General features: G+C 42.9%; 1 pseudogene; it reads left to right on the top strand.

The window, feature by feature from the left end:
- Positions 1–4,991: 4,991 nt before the first annotated feature.
- LOC148540606 (NEDD4-like E3 ubiquitin-protein ligase WWP1) overlaps positions 4,992–17,356 on the top strand; it is a 34,150-nt pseudogene continuing 21,785 nt past the window's right edge.

The following is a 17,356-nucleotide window of genomic DNA, read 5'->3' as shown; positions in this document are numbered from 1 at the left end:
GACTCTGGACACTAGTCTGTGCCCAGTGTCTACTGCGCATGCGCAGGTCACGCACCATTTTCGTGATTATTTCCTCACTGCGCATGTGCAAAACACCGGGAAAATGGCCGTGGTGGACATTTTCCAGGTGTTTAGTACAGCCGACGTGGGACTTCAAAGAGGTAAGCATTAAAAAACATGGGTTCAGGGTGTGCGGTGTGGGCCCATTAAAGATTCGCACCTGGGCATACCGGTGTTATCCTTTAGGAAACACTCAGGGATGTTATAGCAAGATGGCTTACTCCGCTAGGATTCTCCTTAGGATTTGTCATTTCCAATAATGCAAGTAACATTGTACAAGCATTACAACTAGAGATGTGCACTGACCCCCGTATTTTGGTTTTGGATCTGGATTCATCATCATGTTTTATTTTTGGTTTTGGATCTGTAATTTTTTTTTGTTTAAATTATAAAAACAGCTAATATTGTGTAATTTGGCCCTGTCTTTGCTCTGACAACGGGAAGATGACGATCCGACAACGGGAAGATGACGTTTTGCCTCGTTTTGGGATCCGATTCCAACGGAGATAACCGTGTCGGGATTTATATCCTGTCGAATATGCAAAGTTATTGAACCCGCTCATCTCTAATTACAACTGGGTGAATTTGAACATGTACCATGTTTTGCGCACACAGTAAACTCGGTGATCCAAAATATTTTTTAAATGACAGTGTATGCCCTAGATTCTGTCTGTAGCCCGAAACATTTCTGGATATTTTTGGGATTCAGCAGCCACATGTAGAAGATTGCAGCAGCTGCATCTACAGTTCCATTTGCCATGCCACCTACTGAAGCAAGAGGTAGTAACCAGGTGGAATTCCATCCTTTATAAGCTTCACGCTGGAGAATACTCTGTTTTCTGCAAGCTACTGAAACCATTTGAAATTGTAACCAATTAAGTAAGTTTCAGACCAGGGCTCCCATGACCATTTGGCTCCCTCTGTCGGGGCGTATCATGGTGAAAAGGGGGCATGACATAGAGCAAACCGCAATATTGAGGGCGGGGCATAGGGCGTGACAGCGCAATTGCGCCATCATGGCCCCGCCCCCTGCCTCACAATGCCGAGATTAATGGCATTGTGAGGCAGGGAGCGGGGCTACGATGATGCAATTCAGCGCGAATACAGCCGGCTTGCTGGGGCCGAGAGGCTTGCCTACCTTTCCGGGGGGCCAGGAGCGGCACCCAATTTTCGGGAGGCTCCCGGCCGAATCGGGAGGGCAGGCAAGTATAGTTCAGACACTGCCAGCCTGTGTCAGTATGCAAATAACAGCAGCCTACAGTATACAAAAGATTTCCAGGGTGATTCCTCACGCCACAATTAAAACATCAACCAATGAGTAAATTAAAGGGAATCAGTATGAAATACTGCCGGCCGCACAGTTCAATTCCCGCCTGGCCGACCAAAGCAGAGTTCCTGACAGCGCTGGAAATCCCAATCGTCGATAGGTAAGTACTGACTAACCTAACCCCCTAACCCTCCTTAGGGGTGCCTAACCCTAACCTCCCCCCCAAGTACCTATCCCTAATCCCCCCTCTAAGTGCCTAACCCTAACCCCCCCCTTCCCCGCTGTCTAAACCTAAGTCCCCCGGGGGGGTGCCTAACCCTAAGTCCCCCCTGGGTGCCCTAAACCTAACCCTCCCCCCCGCAGCTGTCCGCTTGCGGCGCCCGGCATCCCTTCGATCGGGATGCCGGGCGCCGGTCTCCCGGCGTCGGGGAAATGTCAGGCGTCTACATTTAGACGCCCAGCATTCACCCTCGCCAGGATATGACAGTCGGGAAGCCGGCTGCCGGTATTAAGGAGGCCAGCTTCCCGATTGTATACCAATTAAAGACCCTTCCTAATGACATTATACAACAGCTCAACAAGGTAGTGATTTGAGATATATAATAATAATACATATAAATAATCCTTTTTTATTGTGAACTTTCCATGTCCATGTTTAGCCATCCAGCTCACTGCAGCCTTTGGCCTATATAGGTGAAAACAATACTGTGAGCTGTGAAGTGGTCAATATTGACTGGAAATTAATGTTATTGATGTTAATAATACTGTAGGAACAAAAATTGGCCCAAATTACATGATTGTAGCTTATGTTATACATTTTAAAGAAATGTAAAACCGTATACTGTAGATAGAACCAAATCACTTGAAGGTGGTTTTGCCAAAAGTAAAACATGGGGGTCCACACACATCTCTAATTAAGTTATATGGTGCCCCTGTTTTTTCAGGTTATACTACTAGTTACACACCGGTCATGTCTGGTGATATTATATAGTTATATATTACTACTGCCAGTGTAAATGTAACACAGTACATAACTCCCAGTATGAGTGACTGTGACATGCAATAGGCATCACAATGACTGCCACAGTACAGCAGCCATTTCTCTCTTAGGGCTCTATTTACTACAATCCGCATTTGCAATGCAGATTGTAGTGTGATATTATCGACTGAATTCGCATTGCGAATTCAGGTAATATCACAGGGATTTACTACAAATCAATCCGATTTTGGTAGCGGAGTATGGAGTTAGAGATTGATAATGGTCAGCGGATATATATTAGTATATTAGATCTATATTAGTCCTATATTAGATCTTTATAAATTATTTTAGTACATCTGCCATTTATATTATTTATTTATTATTAATTATGACATGAAGTTATTTTCTGTTTCTTTCTCCCCCCCTTTCTAAGGAACAGGTTGTAATATGGTTGTAAGTAGGGATTTAATAATTTATAAATAACTACTCACCATATGATTAATTATAAGATATAAATTTTGAAATATAGATCGACATCTAAGGTGAAGGATACCCTAATGGTTAATGTTGGCTTTATATAGGCACAGGCACCTCAAAGTATGACAAGACATAAATTAATGAATTGTACAAGTTGTATTTATTATTTTTTATTATAATATGTGAGTTTTGATGATTTACTCTTTTGAAAAGCATCAGTGCAATACATTATGAGTTGGAATCGTATTTCCCTAATCAGGATTGAAAGTGAACCAATGAATGCATATTAAGAGGGATATAAGACAGCACCAATGGGTAGTGAGTTATCTTCTGAGGAAACCGCCGTGTCATAGGGCGGAGAAACGCGTCAGGTGACTTGTGGAACACAGGTGGAACGCAAACTGGAAGCTACAAGCCTGATACCGGAAGTAGCGGAGCGTGAGGGAGCCAGCGTGTTCCAGCGTGTCTCAGTGATTTACACACAGCCAGCGGTAAGGAGTGCCGTGAATCAGTAATAGAGGTCCCTCTGTCTGAGGCTACATATACCTCTGGACCGCTTGATCAACAGCACTGTTACTATTGACACACTGTGTCCAACACTGACTTTTATAGGTGGCCAACATTGTCCAATTTCCTCCCCCTGCATTGGGGTAGAGGTCAGCTCCATTTGGCTATACCTTTCCCATATTAAACGGATGGTAACGTATGAAATATACAGCAGCAGAAATATCCTGCAAATTGCTTATTATAAGCTGCTTTCTATCATCTATTTAATTGTGACTGTGCGTGACTGTCTATTCATATACTAACTGTCAGTGTATAGATATCTATACTAACAACTACTAATATATATCCGCTGACCATTATCAATCTCTAACTCCATACTCCGCTACCAAAATCGGATTGAATCGATGCCTAATGATTTATGATAAAAAGTGTTTGATATCGTCAGATTGATTTTAATATACATCGATGTTTCATATGTCGTATGCTATATATTGTTTTAAATAGATAAAGCCGGATCCGTGCCTTAAATTGTGGCAATTTAGCCTTATTAATGATTCCACTTGCGTTGGAAAAATTGGATTGATGCAATGTATAATTATTTGTTTTTTATTGAATAAATCTATTTTATAAACTAGTAGCCAGTTACCAGCGCTCCCATTATTATTATTTTTTCTAGTATTGTAATATTTTGTGGTAAATTTCCAGATTTACCTGTGTGGGGGCAGCTCCAACTGCAAATTTTATTCATCAGAATCACATAATTGGTGATTAGACCTTGACTAGCGCCCACTTTATTGTTTTAATTTACTACAAATCCCTTGCAAAGACAGAGCTTGCGATAAAGCCCCGCCCCCATAATCACGGACTCCCCGCGACCCCCCTCCCTTAATAGCACTTACCTGCAGTCATCGGTGCTCCGTTGATGTCTGCCATGCCCCCGGTCAGCTGATATCCCATACTGCACTGGGACCCAATCACCGGGACGCAGTGCACCATGGGAGACCAGCTGACCGGAGGGAGAACATCACCGGAGCCCCGACCACCGGTCCCTGGAAAGTAAGTAAAAAAAATTTTTTACTTTTTTTTTTTTTTTTTTAGCAGAGATCTGCTAAACCACACAGCTGATCATTGCTTAGACCACACAGCTGATCACTGGGGCCGGCTCCGGGCTCTGTTCTCCCCGTTAGTAACGGGGGGAGATCCTGGATAACACCACCTCCAGGTGGCGTTATTATCACAGGGCTTTCCCCGGTATTTTTTTACAATTTATTTTTAGTAACTCTGGTCGGATCACATTTCCCATTACAATTATGGGAAATGCGATCTGCTTACTAAAAATAAGTTATACTTAGGGGTTGGAGTAGAATTTTACGAATTCTACTCCAATTGCCCTGTAGTAACTGTAGGTGATACTAAAATAATGTGAAAAGGGTGTGAAAACACCCTTTTTCACTTTATTTTAATAAAAATAATGTTAATAAATAGAGCCCTAAGCACCTGTAGTATAGCCCTGGATATCCTGGGATATACATCTCTGCTTAGCAGTTACTCCTGTACTTTTAGCTATTTGGAGATTTACGGATTTTATTGACAACTGAATTTACAACGGCAGCCAGAGTGCTGAGCTCTGGCTGCTATTAGTGTAGATTTACTTACAGATAGTCTTCATTACTGATGTGGAGACCAGATCTGTAGCCAGAAATGGCCACCGCCTCACCACAACAGCCTGATACCACCACCCATGAGGGATCACAGCTGCACGTGACAGGTAGGCTATATAAGCAGGATATATGTAGGATATATAAGGGGGTGTGTGAGTATCCATGGCACAGGCTCCTATGTATACATAGATGGATACTGTAGGTAGATACAGTAGATGGAAACATGGGTGTAGCTAAGTGGGTGCAGGTGGTGCCATTGCTATGGGGTCCAGAGGCTTAGGGGGCCCGGACACAGGTTATATAGTTGTATACAAATTTCCCTGATCTGCCTGCTAAGCAATTTGGTCCGATCCGTTGCCCAGCCTGACTAAGGTGACATTCCATTTTCAGTGAGTGAGAGTTTTGTGCAGCTGATCTTATAATGGTAAAGGGGCACTATAATGTGGCATAAGCTGAACTGAAGGGCCCTGTTATGTGGCATTGTCAGACCTGCTCATTGTAATGTGGTATAATATAGACTGGAGGGCATTGTAATGTGGCACAATATGACCTGGAGGCACTATAGTGTGGCATAATATGAACATGGGACACTATGTCATGATGTGAATTGAGGGTACTGTGTTGCATAATGTGTACTGGCAGCCCTTCAATGTGATATAGGGGGAGATGTATCAAACCTTGGAGAGAGATAAAGTACCAACCAATCAGCTTCTACCTGTCATTTTACAGGCTGTTTTTTTTAAATGACAGTTAGAAGCTGACTAGTTGGTACTATACCTCTCTCACCAAGGCTCGATAATTCTCCCCCATAATGGGAACTACGGCACTGCTATGATTCAGAAATTAACAACTGCAGTGGAGATGTGTCTGTATAAAAGCATTGAGACAGGGGCCCCTTCAAAATGTTGCTATGGGGGGCAGGGGGGAGAGAGAGAGAGAGAGAGAGAGAGACCTCTAGTGTAGTAGTTAGAGTACACATACAGTGCTAATGTTGTGTTGGATATTGCAGCCATGGAGTAATATGTACTGTATAACTTAATAGAATAACGAGGCTACATGCCCACACTCGCACTGCATATGTACTTGAATCATTACACTAGAGGGCGCCTTTCTATATAGATTTTATACCTGATGGAACAACAGGTGTTGGAGAAACGACAGGCAACTGATAATAGGGAAGTGTAGGATGGAGGAATCTTAAAAGTCAGTACTTCCGTCTTAGCAGTAAAATCTCATCATCTACATAAACATGTGTTATACGACTTCAGAGGAAGTCCTGCTGAGTCCGTTCAGGCTCATCCACATAAGTAGTGTCCATGAGCTGAGAGGATAATATAATATAATATATTTTATTTTATGCTGGAGTTGGTCAGTGACCGATAAGATGCCATCAGTGCTGATAATAGTGTTTGGGCTAGTGATCCATCTACTCCCTAGCTATATATATACACCCAAGGGAGTGCTGGATTAATTAATAGTAAATTTAATGCATAAATAACATTACATATAAGTACATCAATATATTTAAGATAAAAGATACTGTATGACTAATATTCTATATCAACATATTCTCATAGAGATATATCACTGATAACTGGCAAATTTTGGTCGCTTGAAAAATGTCATTGAAAGGATCCTGTAGAAATCTACTAGTGGTATAGAAACTTGATTAGTAGAGCCAGTGTGTTAATATGATTTGCATCCATATAGTGTCACCACCCCTAGGGAAATCCTAAGCAAAGGCTTAACGCGTTCTTCTGAGGAAACTGTTGTATGGTCTAATAACGGAGAAACGCGTTAAGTTTGTGGACTTAATACTGGCTGCTTGACCAGTGGATCTACTTAACAGTGTGGTGCTACGGATGTTAAACGTCTGTTTCTTATGCAAGAGCCGTGACTTCTTCTCATATCTGGGCACTGATGTGTTGCTCCCACTGCCGCTGACGTCATCACATTGGCAAGCGGTGACTCTGATTACCAGACGGGGAACGTAATTCACAGAGGATTGCCCTACCACTGGTACTAGCTGATTTTCCTAAGGGTGGTGAGACTATATGGATTCAAACCATATTAACACACTGGCTCTACTAATCAAGTTTCTATACCACTAGTGGATTTCCATAGGATCCTTTGAATTACATTTTCCAAGCCACCAAAATTTGCCAGTTATCAGTGATATATCTCTATGAGAATATGTTGATATTGGATATTAGTCATATAGTATCCTTTATCTTAATTTTATTGATGTACTTATATGTAATGTTATTTATGCATTAAATTTACTATTAATTAATCCAGCACTCCCTTGGATGTATATATAATTGGGTAGTGTTTCCAGCGCTACCACTGGGAGCTGTTATATAGCTAACAACTGTTTATTATTGTATTTTATTGGTTGCACCTAATTTTTATACTTAGGTATCATATTTTTTTTTTTTACTCCATAACTAGCAGACTGACAGGGGGACCTCTTCTAAGGCCTCTACATCTTTATTATACAGACCCCCAAATCGACTATCCCATAAAATAACATAAATATATCTTGAAATATGGCACAAACTTGTACCTTGTCCTCAGCTGCTCTCACTTAAAATCTAAAAGAGCAATACAAGTGTTACACACTGATGGGATGAATGTTTAGTTTTTTCTTTTCTTCTTTTTCAGTGTCTTCTGCCAAATTCAAAAGAAGAAGTTGGTTTGGAGCGGCCGTGTACGGTGTGCTGGCTGTGGGGGGAATTACCAGCAAGAGGACAGCTAGAGCTAAAAGCTCTACTAACCCTACATGGGAGGAAGCGGTCACTGTGTAAGTCCTATTATCATGTAACACTCTGATACTTCTTCCCTGTAGTTACAGAACAGGTGTGAGAGCTGGTGTCCTGCTAATCATGTAACATTAGGGGCTTGTACAGAGAGGTCTTATAGTCACAGGCTTATAGTGGTAAGGCCTGATAGATGTGCTGTACTGCTGATAGTCCTACACATAATGTAAGCAGGTGCTGGCACTCGGAACAATGTAGTGGGAGCCTATGGGAGTGCTCAGTAAGTATATCGTACACTATGCTGCAGGGGGCTATGAGACAAAGCTGCAACCAGGAATCTGTTTTTTCTTCCCATATGTGTAAGCAGAAAGTTTTTTATCAACTGTTTTTATTAGTATGTGCTTATTATTAGTAGGGGTGAGTGGATTCGGATTTCTGAAATCCGAACCCCCCCCGAGCCCCCCCGATAAGAGGCCGATCCGAGTCAGGTTCGTCTTTTCCCGCCTGACTCGGATCTGAAATCGAGGCAAAACGTCATCATCCCACCTTCCGGGTCTCGCATGTATTGGATTCTATATAAGGTACTCACGTCGGTGCCATTTTCTCACTCGGCTGTGGACAGTGAAGAGGGAGGGTGGGAGTTAGGGCTGGCTGGGCTGTGTAGTGTAGTGTAGTGCAGTGCAGTGTAGTGTTGTGCTGTGCTGCTGTTGTCCATAGGGGCTGTGTCCACTCCTCCAAAGTCCATAGGGGCTGGCTGGACTGTGTTGTGCTGTGCTGCTGTTGTCCATAGGGGCTGTGTCCACTCCTCCAAAGTCCATAGGGGCTGGCTGTGTTGTGCTGTGCTGCTGTTGTCCATAGGGGCTGTGTCCACTCCAAAGTCCTGTGCAGTGTCCCAGTCCTAAAGGGGTACTGTAGTGTTGTCCAGGGGGTGCTCTGTCCATCAGAGGTGCTCCCCCCAAGTGCAAAAAAAATAATATTTTTTCTGTGTTTGTGAATTGTGTGCACAGTAGCCGCATGTGCATCAACAAAGTAGCGCCAAGCGTGCACCTGTGTCATAAGTAACGGGCCGGCTGGCTCATCCGTTAAAGGGTGCTGTAATCCCCAAAGTGCACTCCAAATAATATTTTTTTTTTCTGTTTGTGAATTGTGTGCGCAGTAGCTGCACGTGCATCAACAAAGTAGCGCCAAGCGTGCGCCTGTGTCATATGTAAAGGTCCGGCTGGCTTGTCTGTTAAAGGGTGGTGTAAACCCCGAATTGCACTCCAAAAAAATAAAAAATATATATTTTTTTGTGTTTGTGAATTGTGTGTGCAGTAGCCGCACGTGCATCAACAAAGTAGTGCCAAGCGTGCGCCTGTGTCATAAGTAAAGGGCCAGCTAGCTCGTCTGTTAAAGAGTGGTGTAACCCCCAAAGTGCACTCCACAAAAAATAAACAATTCTTTTTTTTCTGTGTTTGTGTGCGAAATGTATGCACAGTAGCCGCACGTGCATCAACACAGCAGCAGCGTCAAGCATGAGCCTGTGTCATAAGTCAAGGGCCGGTTTGGACATCTGGTCCAGACTGAAGGACGTGCCAACAATTTCTGACATGTCTACAGTCACTGCATATGATACTGTCACCAATGACAGAATGGTGGAGGAATTATTTTCTGTGTTTGTGAATTGTGTGCACTGTGGCTGCACGTGCATCAAAAATGGAGCAGCGCCAAGCGTGCACCTGTGTCATAAGTAAAGGGCCGGCTGGCTTGTCCATTAAAGGGTGCTGTAACCCCCAAAGTGCGCTCCACAAAAAATAAAAAATTCTTCTTTTTTTTCTGTATTTGTGAATTGTGTGGGCTGTAGCCGCACCTGCATCCTCAAAGCAGCAGTGACAAGCGTGCATCTGTCTGTTAAAGGGTGGTGTAACCCCCAAAGTGTGCTCCAACCAAAATAAAATAATCTTCTTTTTTTCTGTGTGTGTGTGTGAAATGTATGCGCAGTAGCCGCACCTGCATCCTCAAAGCAGCAGCGACAAGTGTGCATCTGTCTTTTAAAGGGTGGTGTAACCCTCAAAGTGCGCTCCACAAAAAAAAAAATATTTTTTTTTTCTGTCTTTGTGAATTGTGTGGGCTGTAGCCGCACCTGCATCCTCAAAGCAGCAGGGACAAGCGTGCATCTGTCTGTTTAAAGGGTGGTGTAACCCCCAAAGTGCGCTCCAACCAAAATAAAATAAACTTCTTTTCTGTGTTTGTATGTGAAATGTATGCGCAGTAGCCGCACCTGCATCCTCAAAGCAGCAGTGACAAGCGTGCGTCTGTCTGTTAAAGGATTACATCGGTGACAGCATCCAAGTAGGCATGTCAGACAGTATGTACCTGTACTGGCAGGAAAAAGAGGCAATTTGGCGGCCCCTGTACACTGGCTCTATTTTACCTGAGTTGCCCCCCCTCCAGTGTGTACTCCGAAAGAGTGTTTAGTGCAGCCGGGAACCTTGTCAGCAAAAGGCGTAGGAGGTTGCTTCCACAAAATGTGGAGAAGATGATGTTCATAAAAATGAATTATCAACTCTTCCAGGGAGACGAGCCTCCAGAACGTACAGAGGGACCTGTGGTGGTGGATTACAGCGGGGACGAATTAATACTCTGTGAGAATGAGGATGTACACAACACTGAAGAGGGTGAGGAATCGGTGGATGAGGAGGATGAGGACAACATCTTGTCTCCGTAGAGCCAGTTTGTGCAGGGACAGATTAATTGCCAGCTTGTTTGGTGGGAGCCCAAACGAACCAATCATTTCAGCCACAGTCGTGTGGCAGACCCTGGCGCTGAAATGATTGGTTTGTTAAAGTGTGCATGTCCTGTTTATACAACGTAAGGGTGGGTGGGAGGGCCCAAGGACAATTCCATCTTGCACCTTTTTTTTCTTTGAATTATGTACTGTTTGGGGCCTAGTTTTTCAAACTGCCATCCTGTCTGCCACTGCAGTGTCACTCCTAGATGGGCCACGTGTTTGTAATGCCCACTCGTGTCGCTTAGCATAGTCATCCAGCTACCTCGGTGCAACCTTTTGGACATAAAAACACTATTGTGAGGTGTTCAGAATAGACTGGAAATTAGTGGAAATTAAGGTTATAGAGGTTAATAATTGAATAGGAGCATAAAAACCCACAAATTCTGTCATTTTAGCTGTTTTTATGCTTTTTTTTAAAAAAAAATACAGATCCAAAACACAAAACCCAGAACCCAAAACACGGAAGGGTGGTTTTGGCAAAACCAATACAGATCCAAAACACGAAGAAAGATCCAGATCCAAAACTCGAAAAGTGGCCGGTGCACACCCCTAATTATTAGTAACATTAACACTGGGATTTAATGTATTTCTCATTTGTAGTGATGTTACTTTGCTTAGAACGCATTCCCTATACAGTATATGGAATAACACCCTCCTTCTCTGTGTTTAGCATGTTAAACAAGAACAAGTCAAATACTAATTGTGTTTTCCCCTGTGTGCAGGAGCATAACCCCAGACACCACCCTGAAAGTTAGGGTATGGAGCCACCATGCTTTCAGAGCTGACACCTTGCTGGGGAAAGCCATCATAGACCTGAAGCAAGTCTTGGATAACCACCATGGGAAATGTAAGTTGCAACAACTTCCGTCCAACCCTGCTCAGGCCCCAGGATCATTATCATTGCAGGCCCCACTATAGTAGATGTAGAGTGTTTCATAGAACTTGGTCACTTACTTTGTATTTTAGTGGAACGAGCTGTAGAGCAATTACCCCTCTCATTGGAGGGAAAACGTGGCGCGGTCCAAACGGGCGAGTTGACCGTTATTCTGAAGTCCTTGACAACATGTGACTCTGCAGCCACAGCAGCCAGTAAGTAATGTGTGCACTTTATGCGGGAAGCTCCTGCTGTATTTATTAGAGAGGCAAAACATTCACCCCCCTCTCTCTTTCTCCCTGTTGCTCTCTTTCTCTGTCGCTTTATATATACTAAAGAACAGGTATTTAGAAGTGGAGAGTTTGCCCATAGCAACCAATCAAATTCTAGCTATTATCTTCTAGAAGGTGCTAGATGAATGTTAAGTAGAATCTGATTGGCTGCTATGGGCAACATCTTCATTTCTAAAAAACCTGCACATTAGTAAATATACCCCTTAAGACTTTAGCACCCATGTGCAGTCACCGCATGAAAGGTTCAAAATAACCTACATTTGTTCCTGTGCCATGAGGTAATAAAATACAGGAAAATAAATATAACAACATAATTTGAAATATTATACATCAAACTACAATTCCCAGCATGCCCTGTCATCCTCTGTAGTACTTCAGCAAATGATCAGCCAAAGGCCACCTGAGACACGAAGATGCGACATAGCAATCACAATATGACAATACTGCTATTTTATAATATGAAAACAATACATAAGAAAGGGACTGTAGCCCAAACAACATAAGCAGAACACACGTCTGGCCTATTGGTAGCAATTGTAACATACTTTATCAGTAGTGAACGGTACAGACATAAACATATAATACAAGTAACAATTATATGTTGTGTACACACATGTTCAGAATAATGTAATTAGAGTAATATGTCCCACATGTTCTTGACATGAATTATTGCTCTCTTCCAGGTAATGGCGCAAGTGCTGCATCAGAAGCCAATAGCGTGCCTTCCGATGAAGCTGCATCAGCTCCTGCAGGATCCTCCATACCAAACAGCGAGGCCGCTACAAGCGACCCGGTAGACGCACCAGCGCCTTCCACATCTGCTGCCATTGCTGTGCCTGAACCTGTAACACGAACGGACTGTGCACCTTCATCTTCTGCTGGCAGCGCAGTTCCTGAAGCCACCAGACGCAGGCAATCAGCTGTTACTGCCCCAGTGCGTCCTGTTAGTCCGCAGCCCACCACCACTGCAAAGCATCTGCCACCTGGGTATGTGGATGATTTAATCTATTGTAGCCCGCTAATGATCTGCGAACAGCCTTTGTATATAAATCACAAGTGTAAAATGTGCCCCCATTAGAGAGGCGTCTTGATTAGCTTGCAGAGCTGGTGGTAGCACAAGATGCGTGTTATTATCGTGTGCTATGCAGTGTTGTGCATACACGTAATGACACCTGTGCAAGACGTATCTGCCTGCACCAGGGATAGGGCTGGTGTAATGCGCACTGGTAATTATGGCTATGTAACTAAGCATATGGATTCAGGATGACCAAACGCAGAAATACATAGAGCTCAGTGTATATGGGCGAATATACGAATTTAGTTTATTTAGTTCCGACTTGTGTTCAGACGTCCATGACCTCAGCTGCTATGTGAGAACCCATCTCTCATCTGCTCACCGAGCAATAATACCAAATGAAATGGGTAAAGTATGCCAGGAATAACCATGGCCGCTCACACAGAATCCAGAGTCCTTGTCAGTCACTGGGCTTTATCACCCCGAGGTGATATTTACAGATCTGTTTTTATATTCTCTTTCTGTCCTGTATCTTCAGTTACTTTTATTATGAAGACCCATTATCTTTATGTTTTGTCTATAGATGGGAGCAGATGAGGGATCCTTGTGGAATAACCTTTTATGTTGACCACAACACTAAGACCACACAGTGGGATTCGCCCTTACCACCTGGGTAAGTGAGTCTTGCAGTAAAATCATTTTTATGGTGTCAGTATAACCCAGGGGCTAAAAAGTGCTAAGTGATAATCAATATGAAAAAGCCACAATATGGCAAGTATAACACACGTGTAACAAACTGTGTACTAAACAGCATCTCTTATGAACATGACGACCGACACCCATTAATGTAATTTCCAGTTGTGGTTCCAACAATAGATCTTAGGGCAGCACAAACTAACAAAGACCATCTGTGGGGCAGATGCCAGCGGGGGAAATGCCAGCTCTTTATACATCTGCATAAGAGACTTTATTTCATAGCCACCCATTTGGCCGAATGTGCCAGCATACAATCTGCACTCACTAATATGGTTTCTGGTTCCTGTCCTCTCTGGATTCCCCCTCAGAGCGAGACATTGAAATCACATTGCACCCAACAGTAGCGATCGCTCCTATAGCATGGGATTGGAATGTCTATAAGTGTAGTCTTGTTACCCCCTCTGATCCTGATATGGGACAACTTTGCTTTCTCCCCTGGTCTGACTCATAGTTCCTTCTCTCTTTGGATCCAGGAGGGAATCTTGTTCCTCCCAGAAACGTCACCTCTACAGGGTTTCTCTTTCCTTGCAGAATTTAGGATAATTACATCCCACATGTGGGTCTATTCCAATACATTCAACTGTGTCACTCCTATAGCAAGCATTACAGTGGTTGTACCCCCTCCCCAATATACAACACTCAAGTCCCTCTGATGGTTATGGACCTGAGCTAGGGGATCGCGGCAAAGATGCAAGTGGACACATCTGTATTTAATATTACATGGGTTTGCATGCCACATACCCAGATGCCAAATCAACGCCTGTTGGTGAGAAACCTGGTTCCACCTCCTTATCCGCCATTGTATAAGGAGAAGGCTTGGCAAATACAGTAGCGTTTTTAGGAACTCTCATTTATTTAAGTACATAGTAAACTATGCTGCAGTTAAGCTTTCAGATGTTTTAATGAACACATGCTTCTACCACTCTGGTGAGGTATAAGATGCTGTCTATGCCCAGCATGGTTCCACACCCATCTTTATATGTCCTAAACAAAGCAAAACATGTTTGTGTCTTACAGCTGGGAGAAAAGATTTGCTGACAATGGAAGGACTTTGTATGTGGACCACAACACCAGGATCATAAGCTGGACAAAGCCTACCAGCGACCCAATGTCTAAGCTCAGTTCCCATTGAATTCCTGGACTACTTTCCCTAAAGTACTGTACAGACACCTGCATCATCTTCAGACCTGTATCTACCATTCTTCTGGCTGCACAGGTAGTGTCTGCACCTGGTTCCTGATTCTGCTACAAGCCTGTGCTCATCATTCCCTGGCAGCACAAATAGTTACAGCTTGTTCCTGATTCCTGTATAGCTGGTTCTGCTCCGCATCCCAGCACATCCCAAATAACTGGTTCTGCTCTGCATCCCAGCATATCCTGTATAGCTGGTTCTGCTCTGCATCCCAGCACATCCTGAACAGCTGATTCTGCTCCTCGCCTGTTGAACCAATCCACAGACTACATATGTAATTCCACTCCATTCCTGGCTCTATTCCTGATTATACACTACCATCCATTCCGGTTTCGGTCTGCATTCTGGTTCTGCTTCCATCTGAGTACATCAGTGCCCATCCAGTATATTGCTGCAGCAAGAGTACCTATAGGATATTATGCATGCTTTATGAGGTTGTTATTTGGACCTCCATCTACTATTGCAGTGGATCCACAATATTACCACACACAAATTATTTTGATATGTTTTTATTTTCATGATTGTATTGTTTTTATATTTATATTAAACTGCATCTATTATCAGCGCTGCATATTTTCCTTTCTATATTGTCATATAGGAGGCTGACTACCTCCCCTTTTTGCAGCTGCTGGGAAGACTTCTCACCACAGCGCCCTATTTACTATCTTTATAGTTCTATTCTTGCAAAGCCTACCAGCGAGTCTGTGCAGCTTCACCAGCAAGACCTTGATTCGGTAACTGAGATCTGGGTTTGTACGGATTGTGCAGATGGATGTCACTATTAGGGAGTGTAACTCATACATAGGATAATTGTTGCGTGGGAGTGAAGATGGAATTGCAGGTTAGAGATCCGATTGATATCAGATACATCCTTGCAGCAAGGATAGGTCTGATGGCTACTGGCACAAGCGGATGGCTGGGGATAGTCCTGCCTTATAGATGCAGCCAATGCTGAAGACAGGCGGATGTCCACATTTACTTCCCAACATTCAAAGTGGCTGAACAGTGCATTTGAATGAGGCCCTCTGGGAGTGCTATAGCAAGCAGATAGCTCCATATCTCTGCCCACCAGTGACAGCAGCTGTCTCCGTCTGAGGAGTCCAGCATGTACTACTCACTGACTTATTCATGGCTTTCTAGAAGTCGTAGTTGTGCTTCCTATATGACATTATATACATAGACTCCAGCAGGATGACACCAACCAAACAGTGAGAGGTCCAGGCTGGCGGAAGCAAAATCTCACAAACTCCATGATATGTTACTTTGCTTTCAGATCTGAGGAGTGCGGGTAATTACCAATCCCCCTGAGGCTAAGTTTAGATATGTTACACTCAGATTGTCAGACTGTCGATTCCGGTTCCGATCTGCCCATCTCTAATTGCAGCGTTTATAATGTTCCATTCTAGGCTTCATCAGTAGCAGATCCACTGGGGGCATTGCCACCAGGTTGAGGTAAGAGAGTATTACTGTACAGTGGTATTTATAGGCATCTCTGAGATATAGGCAGGTGACAAGACAATATGTCTCTGTTTTCTAGAAAGAAGAGAGGTCTTCTCCCCAGGTGGAAAGAGCTAATATGTGAACCATTCCACAGAGACCACACAGTGGGAAGATCCTCGCCGTCAAATGTAAGAATGTCCTCATCAGACAAAGAACTTTGTGCAAATAGAAGATTAAAATGAGTGAAAATAAGAAAAATATATGCAAATTGACTATCAGGGGTATTCAATATGAAACGTTAACTTCACTGTCGAAGTTAACGTTTCTTATCTGAGTTTTTTCCTGCGTTAAAGTCTGGTGCGCGCTCCCGCTTATCCCCATATTCAATATAAAATTAACGAAAACGGGAAACTCCGAAGTTGGATTTGCGTAAAGTTACGAATTTTTCCTGAAAATAGTTGTAAGACCCCCCTAAAGTTGTAAAAACATGGGGGGAACACTATGGGTACCCCCGTTTTAGCCTTTAATTGAAAGTCGGGGATTTAAATAGCCGCAGCAGGTGTTTTTTTCCTGAAGAAGTGATGCAGAAGAGCACTTAGGTTATTTTTTTCGTTTTTTTAAGTGGTCCCATCAAATTTGGGGTACATGAAAATGGGTACTAGCATATTTTGGTGTCCCTAAAGTAAGTTTTTTAAAATTCTGCATTTGTGCACCTGCCGCTATAATTCTATTCTTCAAAACATCTGCCGCATACTTGCAGAATAGCCCTGAACCTATTTCCCTATTGTTTAACAATTTTTTTCCATTTTTTTTTTTGCACCCCAATTTTTAAATTAATTTTTTGGGGTATCCCTATTTTTTTTTACTTTTTTTGACACAGTTCTTTTTTAAATGTCATTCTCAGGGGTGCAGGCTATTTTTTTTAAGCCTGCACCCCTAAACCCTAATTCTGCACTTTTTTTGACACCTATTCAATGGTGAAAAGTTATCACCGTTTTTTATCAAAGACTTGTCAAAACTGCGATAAGTCTTTGAAATTGAACAGGGTGTAAAAGTAAAACCTGTGATAATGCCGTCATAATTGCGATATTAACGCAAAAACGATGTTATCGCACCCATATTGAATACCCCTGTATGTCTATATCAGCCTGATTCAACTTCATGTGAGCTAAAACAGAGAGTTGCAAGCCGATTCTCCACTATGACTTTCCTAAACCAAACATACATTTACAGAAACTTCCTATATTTATGCTTCCTATACATTTTTGCTTTAAATATGCAGTTAGTTTTTTTCTGGGTACAGTGG

This window comes from Taudactylus pleione, unplaced genomic scaffold (genome assembly GCF_031769625.1).
Source record: "Taudactylus pleione unplaced genomic scaffold, aTauple2 ptg000018l, whole genome shotgun sequence".
In the NCBI taxonomy this organism is placed as follows: domain Eukaryota; kingdom Metazoa; phylum Chordata; class Amphibia; order Anura; family Myobatrachidae; genus Taudactylus; species Taudactylus pleione.
The sequence above is the reverse complement of the archived record's forward strand: the minus strand, read 5'-3'. Positions and strand labels throughout refer to the sequence as shown.